Below are 6,962 nucleotides of genomic sequence, written 5' to 3'. Positions count from 1 at the left end.
GCCACCTCCCAAGGCCTCAGGCGAGCCCCGGCGGCGCGGCCCGGCCGCAGGCCGCACTCAGCCCCGCGCCGGGCGCCGTCCGCCGCAGGCCGGGCCGGGCCGGTTCACATCCGGGGAACGGATAGCGGGCGCGGACGTGGAGGGCGCGGGCGGGGCGGCGGCGGCGGGGGGGCGGTGCGCGGGGGCGGCGGCGCGGCCAATCGCTGCCGCGCTCTCATCGGTGCAAACAGGAGCACAATGGAGCGAGCGGCGGGCGCGCTGCAGCCAAGCTTAGCGCGGGCGCCGCGCGGCTGACGGGCCGGCCTACCAATGGACACCGGCGCGCGGCGGAGGGCAGCCAATGGGCACTAAGCGGGGGCGTGCCCGGGCGAGGTTAGGGTGTCCTTGCAGGGTGCTGGGCTAAACTTCACCAAATAATAGCTGTTTGTATTTGGGCGGCCGAGGAGCCATTTTAGGTAAGTTCTGCCCCGAACTTTTGGGTTCGCCTGCCCGGCGCGGCGGGGGGCGGCGGTGGGGCGGGGGGCGGCGGCGGGGCCGTGCCGGGGCGGCGCTATGAATGAACTCGGTGGCGGCGGCGGCGGTGCGGGCCGCGGTGCGGGCGGCGGGGCCGGGGCGGCCGCTGGCCCTGTCATGGCTCCGGCCGCGCCCCCCCGGTCCCCCTCGCCGCCCTCCCCCGCCCCCCGGGGCGCGGGGCCGCCGGTGGCGGCGGCGCGGGGGGGGCCCGCGGCCCCGGCACCTCTCGCCGGCCCGACCTGCCGCCCGCCCCCGGCCCGGCGGGTGCGGGGAAGGCCGGGCCTAGCAGGCGCCGGGCCGGTCGGTCCGGGCCCCCCACGCAGCCGCGGCGGCCCCGGGGCGTGCGGGGGGTCGGGGGCGGAGGCGGGGCGGGCTCCCCCCGGCGCTGCGCCGAGGCTCCTCCCGACCGTGGAGGGGGGAGTGAGGTCCCCGGCCCCGCGCCGAACTGCGCGGCCGCCGCGACGGGGGGATGCGGGGTGCCGGCGCCTGCCCGCGGGGCATCTCTCCGCCGTCATTCCGGCCGCAGTGCTCAAGGAAATCGATAATTGAGTCTTTAAACTTGGCGGGCGGGGGAGAAGCAGGTCCCCGCGCGGGCCGGAGGCCCCGGGGCGCGGGTTTCTCGCTGCGCGGCGCCCCCCGGGGTGATGAAGAGGGAAGGGGGTAGTGGGGGCCGGGGCCGCCCCCCGCCGCTCGGCCTCGCAGTCGGGGACCCGGGCCGCTGCGCGCGGGGCGGGCGCGGATCTGTTGTGATATTGCAGCCATGTCACAACAGAGGCATCGCAGTCACGTTGGAGTCGCGTCTCGTTCGCGCTGCAGTCATCTCGCCGTCGTCACCCTGTCCAGCCTCGTGTGCGCTGTTTTGGGGGCTTCGTGGTGGGGTTTGCCCTGTGCTCACCAGTGGCTTGGGCTGGCGATTGAGGTGGATTTTAGCCTCGATCAGTGAGGTTTGTAGGGTAAACGCAGTGAGGGAAGTGCACGCAAGCAGGATATGGAAAGATGAAGAGAAATGGCCTGTGAGTATTGCTGCCTAGCGTGCACACCCCGTCTTGGAGCTGCTCATGTTTTCTCCGTTTATCGATTTGCCTTCCTGACAACTACTCTAAACTTGCAGTGAAGTCGGGGACCGCGGGGGCCTGGCAGGCTGCCTCGGCACACAGGGAGCTGGTTCTGCTTGGTCTGCTGCTGGCCTCTGATGTGATGGAGCTTTTCAGTAATTTTGCTATGAAAAGTGCTTGGTTTATTTCCTCAGTGACTTGGGATGCATTTTAGACAAAAGCTCAGGCTTTTTTGTTGTTTACCTCCTACATGGGAAATGCAGCAAATGCTTTTGGGGTTGGAGAATGAGAGGAGGTGGTGGAGATGGTTCGTTGTGGTTGTGCAAAGCATCCCATAGGTCTGTACAGAAGTCTCCAGCACCCCTTTGCAGTCCCTGGCCTCCCAGGGCCTCCAGAGGGTTCTCGTGGGCAGAGAGATGTGGCTGCAGTTGCTAGATGTTTGTTTATCCCTGACCCCTTCGGTTGCAGGGCTTACAGGTATTTGGCGGCTGGTGCTGCCTGTGTCTTTTTAACTGGTGTGTGTTCAGTTGGATTAGGGTGTTGCCAGAGGGAACGCTAAACTCTGTGAGTATTTTCCTTGCCGTGAAGTGTTGCTGTTGCTTTTGGGCTCTGTTCAGGTGATGGCACAGGAATATGTGCAGCCTCACCTCTCCTCGCCTTTTGTTTAACTCATTCACACGGGAGCTCTGCTGTGCTTCTTTGCAGAGAAATTGTTGCTTTGGTCTGGCTGTTAAAGTATGAAGCAATAACAGCATATTTTTTTCTCTAGGAATAAATTCTTCCTGGAGTAAATAGGTTGTTTCTCTTGAGGCTTCTGGCCTCTGACTGGGTTGGTTTTGTTCAGGGCTGCCACTGGGTTCCTTTCCCACTTGTTTAGTGGAAAATTGATTCCTATTCCCCAACAGAGCTCAATGTTGTCTGTTTGCTTTTGGAAAGCTAGTTCTGTCCATCATCTCCAAATTGGTACAGCTGCCTAAACTTGCAGGTCCTTCAGGAGTGTTGGATGTGCTGCTGAGTTTCCTTCTCTGCAAAGATGGGAAGCATGCAGCAGTGGCAGGGTGAAGCTGACTGAATGTTGCCCCTCGAGTGCTTCAAGCTGTAAAGCATGATAATTAGTAGAGTGGCATCTGATCAAAATGTCTGCGTGTACCTTGTGCAGCAGAACTGAAAGTATGTATTATTATTCTTAAAATAAAGGCCAAAGTCAATGAGGGGACTTGAAGAAAGACTGATTTTGGTTCACTTTCACTTTTGTAAAGTTTGAAGGCCATCCCACAGCTGTGGCTGTTTATTTCTGCCTATTGTCTCATTCCTCCAAGCAGAAATGTTGATTGCCCTGTTGCTGAGAAGGCAATTGCAGCCCCTTGCTGCAGGCTGGTATGGATGTGTTAAAAACTAGCTTGTGTGAATCTGTGAAACTAAGGCAGCTCTTTTGCTGTTTCTCAATGCTTGCAGTGTGTGGATAATGTGCATTTCTTGCAGAAGGTGCTGTCAGGGGCCCTTGTTACCTTGTTCTGAGCGCTGCTGCCTGGTTTGGTAGTATATGCCTTTTTGTCGGCTTGAGTTTACCTCTCCCTCCATCGGCCTGTGTGTTGGTGTTAGGGTAGAGTGGTTCCGTCTAAGCTGCTGGTCTTTGAGCAGCTGGCCCTGGATGTGCCAGTGTTAGCCCCGATGGGCAGTACTGTGGGTATTTTCAGGGTCTGTTGATTTCTAGTGGCTTGGTGGGGGAGGCTTTCAGAGGAATGTCTTGTTTTCCTGATTGCTTTTTACTACGTTTTTTTTAACAGGAAGCAAAGCTCTGTCTTCCGTCGTCGTCCACCCCACACCCCCCCCCCCCGCTCCCCCTCCCCCCCCCCGAAGTGTAATCACAACCTTGATAGATCCTTTCAAATTTTCACAAGAGCTTCTCCAAAGACATAAACTTTTATAGGTGGATAATGTAAAGTGTTTCACTTTAATGGTTTGTGTTATTTCAAGGGGGGTTTGCACAAGAAAGTGAGCAAGATAGCAAGGCTGAGAGCTCAGCTGCCAGAGCAGGCCTTTGTTTTTTGCATGAAGCTGGTAACCAGTGTGCAGGAGTAGCTTGCCCTTGCGAAGGGGGGGAGAGGGTTGATCAGCCTTGCACTGCGAGTGAGCCCTTGGTGCAGGAATGTGAACTTGGTGTGTTAAGTCTGGAAAGCAGGCACATGTGGAGAGGCTTCTCTGAAATTGTCTTTAAGAGACACTGGCAAGCACAATGGTTGGATGTCTCACTGGGCTTCAGGGGAGCTGAGATGGCTTGTTTTCATTGCTCCTGTAAGTAGCTGTGAAAGCATTTCTCCTCTCTTGTCCCCACTTTCTTACTTGGGACAGTGGAATCGGTCTGTGGTGTTGGTGACTTTGTCATGGTCTGTGAAGGCAGAAGCAGAGCTGTTGTTGGGGGCCACCAAGCTGTGTGAAGGGGAGAGATGATGCACTGGGTGAATGGTCTATATGTAGTTGAGTAGCACTGGTTGCTGCGAGCAGAGCATTGGTGACAGTGCGCAGGGTTTGTATGGTGGGTTCTCAGCTCCCTAAACCCCCATGAAAGCAGAGTTACACTTCACCCTGGGAACAGTGGCAATGTCAGTGCCTGCGTTGCCAGCGTGGTGGTGGTGGAACCAAAATCCTCTAAAAAAGTGCATTGAGCTGCAAATGCTGTGCTGAGTAGCACCTGCCCCAGTCAGCCTCCAGTGATCCTCAGACACGAGCCCCTGGTGGAAATAACAGAGCTGGGAAAAGCTGACCAAAGCATCAGCAAAAGGGGAAAAACTTGGTGCTGTGGGTGTCAGCTTGTGACACGAGGAGACTCTGGTTTTGCTTTCTAATATCTTGGGCTGGTGCAGTATGTTTTCTGTGTGATAGGACAATGCCTTCAGCTTTCCCTTATATGGGAAAATCTGGTATGCAGCCTAGCAATCTGCCAATACGTGGCTATTAATTTTTAGTATTGTTATGTTGGATGTGTCCTGTCAGCCTAAGAAGTAGGAAATACCTGGCACGCTGTAGCTGGGCTTTAGTGTGTGAGGCAGGTCCCTGACAGTTAGCCTGGGGAAAGGATGTAGCTGTGCTCTGGGGAATGCCTGAGCATGCTCAGCTCCTCGGGAAGTCAGCTAAAAGCTGGGAGAGTTTGGTGCCTGGGCGTAGGGATCCTGCCCTAGACTGCCCTTGGGCCCAGTGCTTGCTGAGGAGCTGAGGGCCTTGGTCGCATTGGCACCAAGGAGGTCAGTGGAGCACTTGACCTGTCCTTTGTGCATGGACCATCCCCCTGCAGAGGAAGTGCTGCCTTGAGGTTAAGGGGTGCCTGCTGTTTCAGTGCTGCAGCCTGTTGCCTCTAGGGGATTCCCAGCCTGTAGTGAGCACAAATCCTGCTCTAACAGGAGCAAACCACTCTTTTCAGCCCAGAAAAGAAAGTGAGCGGTGTGGGAACCGAGTCCCGGTCCCTATTTGTTTTCACATGGGTGCTAGAAATGTACTTGCGGAGGTGCGTTGGGTATGGATAAAGGAGTGTGGGTGTTACCATGATGATGAGATGTTGGCTTGGCCATGGGGTGTACATCACATTTTCCAGCCCTGATTTCCCTGTGAGGGATGCTGCTCAGTAGCAGTCTGACAACGACATTATTAAAATTTATCCTAAGAGGTACAGCATGTCTTCTGCAGTCCTGCCTTTGCCCTAACTTTATGCAGCTCTAAGCAGCCTGGTCTGGTGGAAGGTGTTCCTGCCAGTGGCAGGAGCATTGGAACCAGATGATCTGTAAGGTCCCTTCTGACTCAACCCATTCAGTGATTCTGTAAGATTGCATTTATATGGATAGTGTTGTCCAATGGGTTGTTTTGGGGTGGTTGTTTTTTGGATTGGTTGTTTGTGGTGGGGTTTTTTTTGGTTTTTAATTTTGATTTTAAATTTTTAATTGTGATTTTTTTTAAATTGTGATTTAGACCTCTTCTAGTGAAACTTTCTGATGCTTGTCTGGCTCTTTCTGCTGTTTGGCTCAGTTCTTATGGGAAGTCTGTGTTAAAATACAGGTAACTATTGCTTTCTTTTGGGGTGACTGTGCCGAAAGCAGCAGAAAGTTACATTTGGGGGAAGTGACACTTGTCAGTGTCAATTTGCAGAGTATTTGCATTTCCTAAACGTTTCCATAAAAGTGTGAGATTTATGGAGCCCTGCTTTGCATTAGAGTAAAAGGAGGCAATATCTGGGGTCTGGCTGGTGTTGTCCCAGCCCTGTGAATGGGCTACATATCCCTACTAACGTGCATGTCATTGCAAGGGGAGGGATAGGTAGGCAGTGGAGGTGCAAGGTTGTTTCATTCAGTATCTTAGGTGGTCCTAAAGCATGTGTTTAAACTGTGGCCTGGGAGCCCTTGCACTGGCGCGTAGGTAGAAAAGCATGAGCATGCTGTGAGGGACCCCAGGCCCTTGTCCTGTTGACACTGGCCTGCTGGCAGTGTGCCTGGGGAGGAAGGAATGTCAGACCTTACTTCCCTGAGGGTTGCTAAAACTCCCTAGGCTCTAAGACCTTTCACCCCTTCCCACCCCGGGAGGTATCTCATTTGCATTTCTTTGAAGGCAGAAGCAGGACTTCAGCTAATTGAAGGACTTCAGCTACCAGGCCTTCCAGGTTAGCAGCCACTGCTGGGAATTTTGGTCCCTCTGCGCTAGAAATAGACATTTGTTATGTGGCTGTAGTTGAGTTTCCTTCATAAAACTTCCAGTTGTTACATCTCCCTTCAGAAGTCATGAAGGTAATTTGATAACTAAGCTCTTGTATGTGCTTTCTGGTTTTCATTTTGCATTTTAACTTGCGCTCAATGGCTACTTTTGAAGGTGAAATCCAGCATTAGCAATAATGTGCTAGTGTGCTACAGAGGAACAAGAGTGGTGCAAAGTTATGGGGAACTTTCACTTTTTTGACATATAGGTAGGTGAAGTATTGGTTCTTTAAGAAACATTAGTGCCTTGTTATATATGTGCATTGAGGCAGAATTAAAGTTAGTCCTAGATACAAGAATAAACATTAGTGCTTTGCTATAGACATGCTGTGAAAGCTGCTATTTTTGTGTGAGCTGCTGCCTTGAGTTCTCTAGGTCTTGTGCACAGAGCACCTTTAACCCTAAATGGTTCCTCCGCTTTGGTTGAACTGAAAGTATACTTAAGATAAAATGAAGCTTAAGTGTTAGGTGTCTGTTAATTGAAGATCAGAGAAGAGAGATCCATTCTCTCATGATGACTTCTATATATGTGCATGGTGCATCCTTGCTGTACCGTGTGCTCACTCAGGCTGGGAAGGAGAGCAGCGGGGTGTGGGAATGCACAGCATATTGCTCTTATTTATATGCTTCTCTGCTTGTTGCTTTAGGGCAAGCAAAG

General features: G+C 53.5%; 1 protein-coding gene across 1 annotated transcript in view; it reads left to right on the top strand.

Annotated features, from left to right (window-relative positions):
* The first annotated feature begins 258 nt into the window (after positions 1 to 258).
* The window catches only part of CHD6 (chromodomain helicase DNA binding protein 6), a 92,826-nt gene continuing 86,122 nt past the window's right edge, over positions 259 to 6,962 (top strand). Inside the window, exon 1 of the mRNA XM_037401586.1 lies at positions 259 to 455. The gene's annotated coding sequence lies outside the window, so the exon portion shown is untranslated. The remainder of the gene's footprint in view (positions 456 to 6,962) is intronic.

This window comes from Falco rusticolus, chromosome 10 (genome assembly GCF_015220075.1).
Source record: "Falco rusticolus isolate bFalRus1 chromosome 10, bFalRus1.pri, whole genome shotgun sequence".
Classification (NCBI taxonomy): domain Eukaryota; kingdom Metazoa; phylum Chordata; class Aves; order Falconiformes; family Falconidae; genus Falco; species Falco rusticolus.
This window is presented reverse-complemented; position numbering and strand designations above follow the sequence as displayed.